Source organism: Callorhinus ursinus, unplaced genomic scaffold (genome assembly GCF_003265705.2).
Source record: "Callorhinus ursinus isolate GAN/ISIS: 27379988/994484 unplaced genomic scaffold, GSC_fseal_2.0 scaffold33, whole genome shotgun sequence".
Lineage (NCBI taxonomy): Eukaryota > Metazoa > Chordata > Mammalia > Carnivora > Otariidae > Callorhinus > Callorhinus ursinus.
Genome location: NW_027397095.1, coordinates 13,151,404 through 13,165,982, shown reverse-complemented (window position 1 = coordinate 13,165,982; position 14,579 = coordinate 13,151,404). Strand labels below are relative to the sequence as shown.

The 14,579-nt window shown below is 43.5% G+C and overlaps 1 long non-coding RNA gene and 1 pseudogene across 1 annotated transcript; both read right to left on the bottom strand.

Annotated features, from left to right (window-relative positions):
- Positions 1 to 568: 568 nt before the first annotated feature.
- On the bottom strand, positions 569 to 1,843 carry LOC112809269 (axin interactor, dorsalization-associated protein pseudogene; annotated as a pseudogene).
- A 3,080-nt stretch (positions 1,844 to 4,923) lies between these two features.
- Positions 4,924 to 8,334, bottom strand: LOC141370364 (uncharacterized). The gene is made up of 2 exons (XR_012374345.1): positions 8,096 to 8,334; positions 4,924 to 5,291 (listed from the first exon to the last, which is right to left on the bottom strand). It is a non-coding gene; the product is annotated as an uncharacterized lncRNA (long non-coding RNA).
- Positions 8,335 to 14,579: the final 6,245 nt, after the last annotated feature.

The window sequence follows — 14,579 nt, the reverse complement described above, 5'->3', positions numbered from 1 at the left end:
CTCTAGAGCTATGACAAATAAGTTCCTGTTGTTTATAAGCCACCCATTCTATTATATTCTGTTAGAGCAGCCTGAACTGAGTAAGACACCATGCTATTGGAGAAATTGGGCCATTTGTTTCTCAAAGTGCCCCACTTTCTGTGTTTGGCTGATTACCTCCTTCTGGTACCATTTAACTTGTTCCCCTATCTCTTTTATTTCCTATACAGGTGTTTAGATCTAGACTAGAAGATTTATTTGTTTCAGGTTCACTGCTTTTGGCAAAAATGCTTTGTTAAGTGGTGCTGTGTGCATTCCATTGCATCAATCAGAAGGCGCATCATATCTGGTTGTCTCACTTTTAGTGATGAGATTTATTTTGCGGTGAGATGGGCTTGGCCTGTTCCTTGTTAAACTTTTAGCTAATAGGTTTAGCATTCATTGATGCTTTTTTTTTGTAAACTCTAGCACATTCTTATTGCTGTATTAATTTTGAAGACGAGCACATCCTACCCACAGCAGTGTTGTTCCAGGAAGCAGGGCAGGAATAGTGGTAAGTTAGAAAAGAGACTATGAATTGCACAAATACTATAAAAGTAAAAACATGTTTCAAAACTACAATAAGCCCGTATCCAAAGGAGTCGTCTAGGTCAGTGGCGTGCTGGGCTGTGAATCCCGCGGGCTCGCTCTGGCCTGCCGGCGCCCGTGAGGCCTGCCACCTGCCTGGCAGAGGGGGGATGCGCTACACAGAGCCGGGAGGGTTGCTACTGGGTGGGAGAATTCACAGACGTTCCAGGTGACTCATGTCAGGATCATTCCTTGTGCAAAGTCTGATGTAGATGAAGATAAAGTGGTTTCTTGGTCAATAACTGCAATTTCTTTCTTTTAAAGTCAGTGGGTTTCTTGTATAGTCTTATTACAATCGGCCCGGCTTTAATTTCATCCATCTCCATGAAAGCAAAGCACTTGGTGCTGGTGAACCTTTTTTTAGGCTTGCAGTGTTCGAATTCAAAGAAGATAGCTGCAGCTTTGGTTAATTTTTCAACATCCTTCTGGAGCTCAATGTCCACGTTAAAATGAACATATGTATCTTCTTTTCTTGAAGCCACAGGAGTATCTTGCACAGGAGTTAAATCTATGCCATTCAGATCCTTTACGCTAACTGTGATATAGGGATCGATGCACTGCCCCGCATCCTTCAGATCGATTTTCTCAATTCTGATGGTGAGTGGTGTCATTCCTGGCTCTGACGGCAGCCTGGGTAGTAAAGTGCCGTGAACTCTAGCAGGAAAGGAATCAGGAGACCCTGCTCCAGCACCACCCTCTTCTTCATCTTCTTCAAATTCCAAATTCTCTTCTTCACCAGGTGCTAAAATTCTTCTTAAGGGGACAGGCTGAACGTCAAATGGGAATTCCTTATTATACGTAAGAATATTCTTTAGGATTGGTTCTAGCTTCTTCAGGTCCTCCAGTTTAAATTCTTCTTGAGACTGTGTGGACTGTAAAGCTGCACTTCGTAATTCCAAACATGTTGCAATTTTGCCTATGGTTTTCTTTCATTCTTCTGTGAATTCAGAATTATTGTGTTGAGCTTGGGCCTCTTTTTGTAGATGTCTTGCTAATATCTGATACTCGTCTATCGCCTCCACCAGCTGGCCCCAAGAGTCGAAGTCGGCGCCTCTCCTAAAACTGGCGCCCCAGCGCTGCAGCAGACTCCGGGTCACCTCCGACATGGCCGGTGCCCACCCCGTCCCCTCCCGCCCCTACCCCAGTGAGGCCGGGCTCTAGGGCGCCATCCTCCCCGGGCCTGGCCCCGACATTAACAGGGCCAGGAGGAACCGCTACGGCCACCACCGCCACCCACCGAGGACTCATTGATGCTTTTTGCCTAAATCCATTCGTTCATTAGGAGTTGCAAAGTGGTGACTTTATAATCCTCTCGTTCCTTTTGCATCGATTAGTGGAATTCTCTGTAATGAAGAACTTTTCTTATCAACCTTTTTAGTGACCCTGAAGTACTGTTTGACCAGGAAATGAAGAATCAGTGCTTAATTCTTTACCTTTGTTTATTTTTAATGTAACGAGTTGTTGCTCTAGAAACTTCCAGTGATGATCAATGAGTTTTTTTCTTGAGAGTCCTAATGAACTTACAGAATTTTATATATTTGATGTGTTTCAGTCAACCACAATCATTTTTTAAATGCTCAATTTGATAACCTTTGGCCAGGAGAAGCCCCTTTACGTCAGCTCCTGGGTCTTGCTGTATCCTCAGTAGTCTTTGATAGTGTCCTTGCTTTTTGGTATGACAACATGCCTGAGGCTCATCTTGAATTCCCTACCCTACACCTGGAATCAGCCATTTCTCCAGGGAGCCATGGATCCTTTTAATGGGAAATGCAATGAACATAAGCAATTTTGTTTGTTTTTGAAATAGACTTTATTTGTTAGAGCAATTTGGGGTTTCCAGAAAAATTGAGCCAAAAGTATAGGGAATTCCCATATATCTCTTCTTCCCCTCTTCCACAGTTTCCCTGATTAACATATTGCATTAGTTGGGTACATTTGTAACAACTGAGAAACCAATATTGATACATATTATTACTAAAGTCCATAGTTTACATTAGGGCTTACTCTGTGTTGTATAGCTCTATGCATTTTGAAAAATGTATATTTCATGTGTACACCATTATAGTATCATACAGAATATTTTCACTGCCTTAAAAATGCCCTGTGCTCCACCTGTTCATCCCTTACCCCCCTCCCAGAACTCCTGGTAAGCATTGATGCTTTCACTACTGCCATAGTTTTGTCCACAAATATTTTCAAAAAGTTCTATCAGATGAAGGAAGTTCTTAAAAGACCAAAAGTGAGGATGAAATGTTACCCAGAGGAGACAACTGAAAGACCCAAGTCCCTGCAGAGGCAAGAGCAGATGGAGTCTAGAAGGGATTAGCTCTGACAGAAGCAGCTACAGGCAGAAAGAATGTGGATAAGAGTTAAGATCAGAGGACAACTGAGCCTGGGGGCTACTACTACCACCTCCAGGTGTTGAGTGGGGCACAGATCCCAGATATTCTCAGAACCTGCCTCTTGCACCTTTGTGTACCCAGGCTCAGGGGACCTAGTCCTTCTCTCTTTTTCCCTCAGAGTCCTCTCCTTTCCACCGCTCTTGGAGTCCCCGACTCTTAGACAGTCCAGTTCTACTACTTATCTCAAGGATAGCTGTGAAGCCTAAGTGAGATAATACGGATAACGTGCTTTACACACAGCAAACAATAATAATCAGTTGTCCTTGTTGTTATTACTGAATTAAGGCCCCAGAACTTTCAGATCTTGAGGTCCTTCACCCTTTTATCTGCTCTCAGGTTTAATTAGTACCAGGACTTGTAGGATTTTAATCAGCATCAATCTGTGTGATCAGGCCTCACCCAGCTCCCTTACTTATATTTATCTCTGTACAGTAGCCCATATTTGAGGACCCTTTCACTTAGGGCCCAGGACAAACGACCACTGCCTTCCTCCTACCCTCCAGGTTTTGCAAAGGACCTTCAGAGTCCCGAATGCCTTGTCTATGGTGAGAGTGTAGGTGAAACTTCTCTTTTACAGGACGTAGGTCAATGAGGCAGCCAGGCTGGCCATGTCAGCTATAAAGCAGCCTCACAATTGGCTGAGTTGTATTTGAAAGGCTGTCCTTTGGGTATACATATGGACAAAGTTATGAGTATTCTTAAACCCACTGGAACTTCTCCATTCTAAATATATACTCCATCTCTCAAGATCATACAGCAGGCTGAAGATAAGGAAGTGTGGATACTTGTCCCTTCACCATCACTTATTTAGGCCTTGAGCAGTAGGGTAAAACTGGGGCAAAACTAGAATTTTCTGGGATTTTTTTCAGTCTCTGAGAAAGAGTAACTTGCTTTGAGGAGATCCAGGCCGATGGTACAATTTTAGCCCCTTGGGAAATGATGGCTGAACATCCAGTCTTGAGAGTTTACCCAAGAGGGAAGACATGGAAATATCAGACATCATGAGTCCAGATAGGGTTGGCTGTGCTGCTGCTGTTGCTACAGGCCACAGGCTGTGTGGACAGAAGTCAGCCAAGATGAAACCTACTGCTCTTCAGAGCTCCAGGTGCAGACCTAGAGCCAGACCTTTAGCAGGTACCAATATTGGAAATAAAGGATAGCTGTTCTGCCTGTTTCCCTACCTGGGTGCCTTAGATTTTCAAAGGCAAGGTCTAGGTCACTTGAGTCCCTGCCAGCAGTGAGGAGATACTCCTATGGAAGTACTGTGTGCAGACAATACCTCTGGGGCTGTTTCTGGAAGGGTGGGGCTTTGTGTCTGCAGGGCCAAATTTTGCCAACCACTTAATAGGCTGATGCCATCAGCCAGAAGGTGGTAGCTTCCTCCCTGAGCTCCTATGATAACTAGGATTGGGAATGACAGAGTTGCTGTGAACTCCTCCAGGAGGTGCCTCTAGCACAAGTAGCTCATGGAATGATGTCTAGGTCTGGCCAGTGAAAGCTTGGGCAAGCTGGGTAGAAGGGCCATTTTGGAGGGAAGCATCTGAGTACAAGCATATTGAACTCGAGGTCAAGCTGGATGGGTAATGCCCAAAGTGTTAGTGAGGTGGCGATCCAAAGTTAGGACTCCATTACTGGCCTCAGTGTGATGAGCTTCTAGGTCTGTAAGCTCTCCAGATTAGAGACTTTGCTTTGCCCCAAACTAGAGAGGAGTTAGAGCTGAAGGCTGAGGGACAAGGCTACCAAGATTTAGAAATCTGCAGGGGAGGAAGCCAGGTAGGCTTGAACCTAGTCTCTTTGGGCATTCTTCCAAGAAGCATTTAAATGGCCCAACTGGCATCCTGAAATCTAGACCCCCTTCTGTTACCACCCCTCCTCCCTTCTCTGGGCAACGAGTTATTTAATAATTAACAATGGGTTAATTGCTTGGAAATGTTTATTTGAGCCAAGATTTAAACTTGTTTCCAGGTAAGTATCGGGAGGGTCAGAAGCCTACAAGGGGTAGTTGGTTGCAAAATGGGAATTAGATGGAGAAGGGATCCATCTTGATGATGATGATGATGATGATGATGGTGATGATGATTTTAGTAATTTCTACACCCAACATAGGGCTTGAACTCATGACCCCAGGATCAAGCGTCTCATGCTCCTCCAACTGAGCCAGTCAGATGCCCCAGGATCCATCTCTATTAATCTCCAATTAGGTAGACTTGTGAAGAGAGCTAAGAACTTCATTGTTCAGTGCCATCAGGAAGTCACTAATTTTATTCTCTCTTCGGTGGTTACCTATTAATTAAGTGGAAATAAAGAGGAGAATATTTGGAGATGGATTTGCTCAGACTGTCTTGTGCCTTGTAGAGTCAATATTCTTAGCTATTAATGAGATCTTGGATAAAAGGAAGTAGGTGCAAAGGGAGGCAACCAGCTAGAGGTATTGCCTGGCTAAGAGCAATACGATGGGCTAGATGGACTCAGAGTATTCTGCCTCTTCTCCTAACTTTTTCAGTGATCCTTTGCTCTGGGTTCTGCAACAGGAGTCTCAACCCTGGGGTTATTCCACCACTATAGACAGAACCCCATGATTTCATATATGATGATTAAGAGTATGGGTTTGGTGTCAGATCTGAGCTAGAATCCCAGCATGGCCATTTACCAGCTGTGTGACCTTGAACAAGTTACATAATCTCTCTGTTTCCTCAGCTGCAAAATGGTAGTAATAACAATACTTACCCCTTGATTGTTCAGAGAAATAGATGAATTTAATGCACATAAAGCACTTAGTGTAATGCCTGACAAATAAAAGGTACTTAACAATGAATACTTGTTTCTTTTCATGCTTTCTCATACCAGGAATCTACTGTGGTGGAAAATCCCAATTGCTCTGATGTTGGGTTTTTTTTTTTTTTTACGCATATTTCTTCTGATAAGGCTGCTACCAGTGGAGGCTTGATGAAGCCCTGGGCCCTACTTAGGGCGGTGGCCTGGCAGCCCCTCTGTCTTTGACAAGCTCACCTCTACTTTTTCCAATATGGTATAATAGTTTTGAGTATGGACTCTGGAGTTAGATCTGGTCTGGAATCCCAGCTCAACTATTTCCTGGCTGTATAACTTTGGGCAAATCATTTAACCCTTCTATGTCTCAATTTCCTCATCTAAAAAAAAATAATAATATTAAGTTACCTCATAGGGATTGTTGGGGAGGACTCAATGAGCTGATGCATGTAAAGCACTCTGAACAATGTCTGGCACTGGACGCCTGGGTGGCTCAGTCGGTGAAGCATCTGCCCTCGGCTCAGGTCACGTTCCCCGGGTCCTGGGATCGAGTCCCACATCGGGCTCCTTGCTCAGCAGGGAGCCTGCTTCTCCCTCTGCCTGCCGCTCCCCCTGCTTGTGCTCACTCACTCTCTCGGACAAATAAATAAATAAAATCTTTAAAAAAAATGTCTGGCACATGGTGAGTGCTCAAAAAGTGGTAGCTGTATTGTTGTCTATATTATTATTATTTTTTTAAAGAAAGATGATTTTTAAAAAGATTTTATTTATTTGACAGAGAGAGAGAGATTACAAGTAGGCAGACAGGCAGGCAGAGGCAGAGGAAGAAGCAGGCTCCCTGCTTAGCAGGGAGCCTGATGCGGGGCTTGATCCCAGGACCCCAGGATCCTGACCTGAGCCGAAGGCAGACACTTAACAGACTGAGCCACCCAGGCGCCCCTGTATTATTTTCTTTATCCTCACTCCCATTCTCTCAGCGACCTGAGGGGTGTCGAGAATTCATCTGGCAAAATCATATAAGCAGACACTCAATGGTTTAAGTGCCCCCTCTTCCACTACCATGAAACCAAAGTCACCATTAATTAGTGACAGGTTATAAGTTCTGAGCTATGCCATTTTATTTTTATTTATTTCTAAAAGGATTTTATTTATTTATTTGAGATAGAGAGTGTGAGCAGGAGGAGCGGCAGAGGGAGAGGGATATAAGCAGACTCCCCGCTGAGCGGCAAGCCCGACATGGGGCTCAATCCCAGGACACTGAGATCATGACCTGAGCCAAAGGCAGACACTTAACTGACTGAGCCACCCAGGTGCCCCTAAGCTCTGCCATTTTAAAACATGGCTCTCACATTTTTGATACATCTCCCATTGAGAGGTGATGTCTTGAATCTGGGTTCTGTGAATGCTTGGCTAATAGAATATGACAGAAGTAGCCCTGTGCCAGTTTCTGGGCCTATGCCTCAAGACACTGGCAGCTTCTTCTTCCTGTCCCTAGGGGTGTTTATTCTTGGAATCCAGTCACTTGCTGTGAGGAGGCTAAACAGCCCATGGAGAGGCTCCTGTGGAGAGGAACTGGGGCTCCTGGCCCTCAGCTCTGGCTAAGCTCTCAGTTAACAGCCAGCACCAACTTGCCAGTCAATGTGAGTGAGCCATCTTGGACATAGATCCTCCAGCTCCCAGCTGAGCTACCCTAGCTGATACCACATGAAGCAAAGATCAGCCCACCTTGCCAAAGCTTGCCCATTGTTGTGACCAGTATGAATGTTGTTGTATTAAGCCACCAAGGTTGGGGTGGTTTGTTATATAGCAATAGATAATCAGAACACAGATTATGGGCAGCTGACCAATAGGTGGGAGAGATCTTTTGGGGCAGGCTGTTCCATGTATTGTGAGCTCTATCTTGCAAGTGGTAACTGGTTCTATCTATGTGTAGGGCTGGCCTTTGACTGAGTTATGGAATGGAATTGTCATGGATGTGGTTATTAAATTTAATGCTTCAGTCTTAAAGAATAAACAAACATAAAATGTTTTTACCAAAATTGTTGGACAGCATTGCACTAAATATTGACCTTCTCCCTGCCAAATCTATTCCTCCCCCATACTCCGTATCTCAGACATGATATCATGTCCCATCCAGTTACTCAAGTAAAACACATAGGGGTCATCCATGAATCCTCTCTTTCCCTGACCCCTCAATCCAGTTCATTAGAGAGTGCTGTTAGTTCTATCCCCAAAATGTATCCTAAATCTGTTACTTTTCTCCATCCCCACCATCACAACTCTAGGCCAAATTATCCTTTTGTCTTACTTGGACTAACCTGTATAGGACACAAACTGCTGGTGCATCTTCTCAGATTCTTTTCCAAGGTTCTGCCCACTTTCCAAATTGTACTGCGGCCATTCCATGTTTTGGCATCCCTCCTGAGCTTTCAGAGCTACAGGGTAGTCTAAATTGAAGCCCTGCACCTGCTTGACTCTCATGTCCTATACACTGAACCTGTGAGTGCCAAGGTATCAAATCATCTATGGGGATGGGGTCAGGCTTTGTGAGAAGCTGCCAAGGGACCAAATGATGAAACTCGGGAGGGGGAGTCAGCACCTTGCAGTGTGAAACTTGACTAGTGGAAATGAGGAGGCATGAGGGTTCCCAGCAGATAAATGTCTCCGATTTCTCCCTTTCTGTCCCAACTCTGAAACATGTGCGCACCTTTTCTTTTCAACCATCTGGAGCAAACATACCCGGCAAGTGACCTGCAGTTGGTGACGCAATGTCCAGTGAGGTCATGCATTGCATCACATTGTTGTTCTACATCGTTCCTTGCCTTACTTACCCTTTCCCCTTGCTTTAGGCTTGCACAACTCCCCAGTGGTTAGGGCTTGAATTCCTGGCTCAGGCTCCATTTTAGAAAAACCAGGCTAAGACATTTGGTGTTAGAAGTGGTTCTAGGAATCACAGACCTGTACCTCTGAAACAAATAATACATTATATGTTAAAAAAAAAAAAAAGAAGAAGATAGCAGGAAGGGAAGAATGAAGGGGGGAAATCGGAGGGGGAGACGAACCATGAGAGACTATGGACTCTGAGAAACAAACTGAGGGTTTTAGAGGGGAGGGGGGTGGGGGGATGGGTTAGCCCAGTGATGGGTATTAAAGAGGGCACGTATTGCATGGAGCACTGGGTGTTATATGCAAACAATGAATCATGGAACACTACATCAAAAACTAATGATGTAATGTATGGTGATTAACATAACATAATAAAAAAAAGTGGTTCTAGGAAACAGACTATCAGGATGGGGTTTTGGAGTTGGATTGTTGACCCGTCTAAAAGCAAGAGGGACCCTGTGGGTGGTGTTAAGTGTATGGAAATAGCCCCTGACGCGAAGTGCCATTGCAATTACTCGAGCTTTCACCTGTGGTGTGTGGTATTTTATTGGTATAATGTGGAGGTGCAGGGCAAGATATGGGAGGTCAAGTGGCTGTGGCACTTAATCGATATACAATGTTATTTATAAGGATCTTGGAGTAGAATGGCTGCTTTTGACGGCAGTAGAAACTCTTGCCTCTATGCAACTTTAATGGAGATCCTTATGTCCCACAGCTGCAGGACAGATTGGACTGAAAATCAGGCTCAGGATCTGATAGTAAGGGTGGCAGAGATGCAAAAAAGACAAAATATGCAACCTTGTAGGGTCTGTTTTTTCAAAATCAGATAGGGAATGAGTTGAACCTAGAGATCCAGGATGGTTATTTGGGTGGGTGAATCCAAGTATTAATGAGCCCTTCAGTTTCCCCCTGGACTTCTCTTGGTGGCAGAAGCATCCCCCTTTTCCCTTGCCAGAGGAGAGTAACTTCCCTTTTCATGGAAGCCATGTCAGGATTTCACCTGAAGCAGTTGCCTTGTGAGATGACATTTTTTTCCAAGATGTGCCCCACCACCCTCATTACTTCCAGGTCATTAACCAGAATCATATCTCGGGACAGCTTGGATAGAGTACACATCCTGCTCTGGAAATTTTTTATGCTCATTAATAGGGAGAATCAAAAGCAGTTCACAACCTCAAAAACATTATTTGCATGCAAGAAGCCAGATATACACAAAAATACAGACTGCATGGTTCTTTTTAAATGCCTTCCAAGAACAGACAATACAAATCTATGGAGAAAGAAATCAGAAAGTGGTTGCTTCTGGTTGGGCATCAGGGGATTAACTGAAAAGTAAAGGAGGAAACTTTCTGGGGTGATGGAAATGTTGCATATCTTGTTTTGAGTGGTGGATACATGGGTATGAACAACTGTCAAAACTAAGATCTCGGGGCACCTGGGTGGCTCAGTCGGTTAAACATCAACTCTTGATTCTGGCTCAGGTGGTGATCTCAGGGTTGTGAGATGGAGCCCTGCGTCGGGTTATGTGCTCAGCATGGAGCCTGCTTAAGATCCTCCCTCTCTCCCTCTGCCCCTACCCTGCTCCCTCTCTGAAAAACACCCAACAACTAAGGTCTCTATTTTTTTGTATGTAAATTACGTCAATAAAAAATTAGTTTACCCTTATATGGCAAGGACACGCTCACTTGGGGCTATTTTAACTCTCATGCTTTTTTTTTTTAATGAAGATTTTGTTTATTTGTCAGAGAGAGAGCGAGCACAAGCAGGGGGAGTGGCAGGGAAAAGGAGAAGCAGGCTCCCCGCTGAGCAAGGAGCCCAATGTGGGACTTGGTCCCATGGTGCTGGGATCATGACCTGAGCCGAAGGCAGCCGCTTAACGACTGAGCCACCTAGGTGCCCCAACTCTCATGCTCTCTCTAATAATATTGCATATAGGCAACTTAAACATCCTCACACTCTGCAGAATATCACACTAGCCCACTTCATTGAAGAATATGTTTGCATCATGAATTTCTTTAGATTTGGGGGTCTGGGGCAGAATATCCTCTCTAAGATAAAGGACAAAATACTGTACTTTGCACTCCCTACCACTAAGAAGGTGGCACAGCACTAGTAGATCTTTGGGGATTTGGGATATAACACATGGGAACAGTGCTGTGACCCATTGTCGGATAACCTAGAAGGCTGCCAGTTTTAGGTGAGGTCCAGGATAAGAGAGGGCTCTGCAGCAGGTCTAGTCCACATTATAAGCTGATCTGCCTCCTGGGTGATGTGATTTCTCAGATCCAATGGTGCTAGATTAGTAAGTGTCTGGCCAACCCTTAGGAAAGTCACATTGTAGATCTGTTTTGTTCTAGAGCAAGGCCATGGCCTTGGTGGCAGAGAACTGTTCTTTTAAAACCACCTCCCATCATCAGAGTATGAGCAATCAGGTTTACCCAGTTCCCCCATAAGCAGTTGATTAAGGAAACTTTCTCTGGAGAAATTGAACAGCTCAGTGATGTTAACACTTAAGGGAACCTACCAAAACATGCCAGAAGGCCACATGTTTGTTCTAACATGCAGCCCACCATTTGGCAAACTCTGCCTACACACAGAGATTCCATTCAGCATTTAGAAGTTCAATTTATTTTTTTAAAGTTTTTATGTAAATTGCAGTTAGCATACAGTGTAATATTAGTTTCAGGTGTAAAATATGGTGATTCAACACTTCAATTTAAAATTAAATGAGCACCTGAGAAGCAAATAAAAAGAACAAGAGATAGTTCAAAAATGTAAGAAAGCTTCAAGGGACTTTGGAACTCATTCTGGAACACAATTTTGGTTTTTGTCTTCTAGTCATATGCACTGTGGTGGAAGGTAAGAGTGCAAAGTTGTGAACCTAAGTACCATACCGAAAAGAGGGGACGTGAGTGGCCAAAATGTGGACTGAATATTATATGAAAATACATTCCTATATTTTCTCATATTATAAACAATCCATGTTGTTTCATTTTCTTTAAATTGTGTAAGAAAGAGTATAAATTTTCAGTCAGACATAGAGCTTAGGGCCTTCTCAGCTGTCTTTCTGAACGTGCACCCAGTCCTGAGCATGAGTGTGGCCTAGAGTCCCAGGAGTACGTGGAAGCTTTTCAAAGCCCTTATCCTCCAAAGCATCTCATGGCCCAGCCTTTCCTGGGTTGGTCTGTTTTTTGCCCCAACTGTTATCCCTTGACCCAGGTGGTAGCAAATAATTTGTTTGTTCAGATGTTTTTGAGAATCACCCCCTAGGTCGTCTTAGTCTCAGCCCTGGGAGAGTTCTGAGTTAGGCTAAATAAAGGCAAACTTTCCAGGGCAGGGAGTCAGCAGGCAAGTCCAACAAACACACAATTCTTTGAGAATAGGTCTGTTCTGCTCCCTCCAGGACTGGGTACTGGCTACTGGTACCAGGAATGTGGGCTGTTGTCTTCAAGGTCGCTGCTGAGCTGGGGAGCAGGGTATAGGTCCTGGGTAAGTTAAAATGCCACAGAGCCCTCTTACCAAGATCCAGCAGCTTTTTCTTGATTGAGCATACCCCTGTTTCTGCAAGCTTTTGATTAGTATCCAGAGTTCTGAAAAAGTTCTTTTTTTCTTTTTAAAGATTTTATTTTTAAGTCATCTCTACATCCAACATGGGGCTCAAACCCACAACTCCAAAATCAAGAGTTGCTGCGTGATCCACCGACTGAGTCAGCCAGGTGCCCCTGAAAAAGTGAATTCTGATTTTTTTTTTTTTTGGCCAGTTTATTTGTTGCTTTTGTGGAGGGAGGGACTTTTGGCATTCCTTACTCCACCATTTGCACAGATGTCACATGGAATATCTCCTTGTCTTTGATGGCCTTGACGGTTTTGGGGAATATTGGTCAAGTATTTTTTAGAGTGCCCCTCCATTAATATTGGCTCGTTTTCTCATAATTATACTGGGACTGTGGGACTTGGGAGGAACACCATAGAAGTAAAGTGCCATTCTCACCACCACATTATATCATAGGTATATACTCTCGACATGACTTGTTACGGTTAAGAAGAACAGAATTAAAGTGTAGTGGTTTAGGGGTTTGGGCTCTCAAGTCAAACACAATAGAATTCAAATCCTGGCTCCTCCAGTTGCTTGAATAAGTGATGGGACTTTTCTAAGCCTCAGTTTTGTCATATGTGAAACAGGAATAATAATAGTAGTTACTGCATAAGGTTACTGTGGAGAGTCAAATGAGAAAATGCATGTAATTAACATAATGTCTGGCACATAGTAAGTGCTCAATATATGTGAACTAGCGGGGTAAGAGGATGTGTGTATATATGGGTATACACAAGAAAAAAATTAAACATAGTATCAAGAGAATCTGAAGTGGTTTTTATGATATAAAAATGTGCCATAATTTCTCAGAAAGATTTGATGGGAAACCCACCGTTCTGTGGAATTAGGTATGTTTGGATAAAACGGGAAATTTCATTCATGGGGCATTATTCCTAAGGGCAGGCCAGTTGACTACCTTGGCTGCAGCTCCTGGGTAGCCAGAAGCTATTGTAAAAAACCTGGCAGTTGTGGTCAGGGAGGGACCCTAGAAAGAAAGGAAGGGGTGAACACTATGTAGTAGTTAAAAGCACCTCTATTGGAATCATACAAACCAGGGATCAAATCCTGACATTCCTTTCACAGGCTCTGTGATGTTGGGTACAGTGACTTAATTTCTGTCAGCTGAAGTTTCCTCATCTGTAAAATGGGCATGATAAATTGAGGATTAAAAGAAATAACCCATGTAAACAGCCAAGAACATTCCCTGTCACATAGTTAGTGCTCAGTCTTAGCTGGGTCTTTACTACCTAACAATGGTGACTTGGTCAGGTCAGGGGATACACCATAGTAGTCTTAAGTTTTTAAGTCAGGGAAGGCGTTCTGTGCCAAGAGGTGGCTTTAGGAAGCTTCGCCTTTCAATATGGAGGACGTTTTGGGCTCCTCCCCTTTCTAATGGTCTCAGTCTCTTGCTCAGGCCTGTTGCAAGCTGCCCCTAGGGGCAGGGTGCTTTTATGATATTTGTGGTGGCTAAAAATCTTAAAAAACAAAAGACTTTCCATGTACAATCAGAAAGAAAATGGAAACCATATGGAAAATTTAGGCCATTCCAATGTGTTCTTAGTCTCCCATTCTACATCCTGCTAGGCCCTCTTCTGCAGATGATGGCTGAGACTATCCTCTTTAGGGTAATAAATCACAGGAACATTAAATGCATCCTTGCAGCTGCACCACGGCTAGTTAGAGGCCTATTCAAGAAAAGGGCTTATGTAGAGGGGTTTTTTCCCTCCTCCTTTTAAAAAGCCACCTGTACCATTTTTGTCTTGGTTTTTAAGTGGAAATGATTTTAAGATGTAATTTTCTTCCTCTACTTGTGTTTATGATGTACAAATAGTTCTTTGTTAATAGGAAAAGAAAAAAAAAACCCAAATCCAAATGCCAAACCTAATTAAGGCTCTTTAGAGAAAGTGTGCCTCTTTAACTTTCCAACTTCCTTTCTGAGTTAGTAATTTAGGGACTGGACAAGATGCAGGTGGAAGGAATTGCTTCCTTGACAGCTGGCCCTGAATCTTTCAAATTCCTGGAAGTGTACCAGTTCAGGGGTACAGAGCTATCTGGGAGAACTAGGGCTAGTCTGGAAAGAACACATACTGTAATCTAAATCCTTTTCCTGTTGATTGGCAAAATCCCAAAAGTTCTTTGAGGCTAGGAGAGATAGCTTTGAGGAGAAAATTGGGACCAGATAATCTAATCCAGATGTCAAAAACCAGGCCTTGAGGGGGAAAAAACCTTTTTATTATAAACTAGGCCTTGAGGAAAAAAAAAAAATCTCTTCTTTATAAACTAGACCTTGAGGAGGGAAAATCCTTTCATTATAATCATAT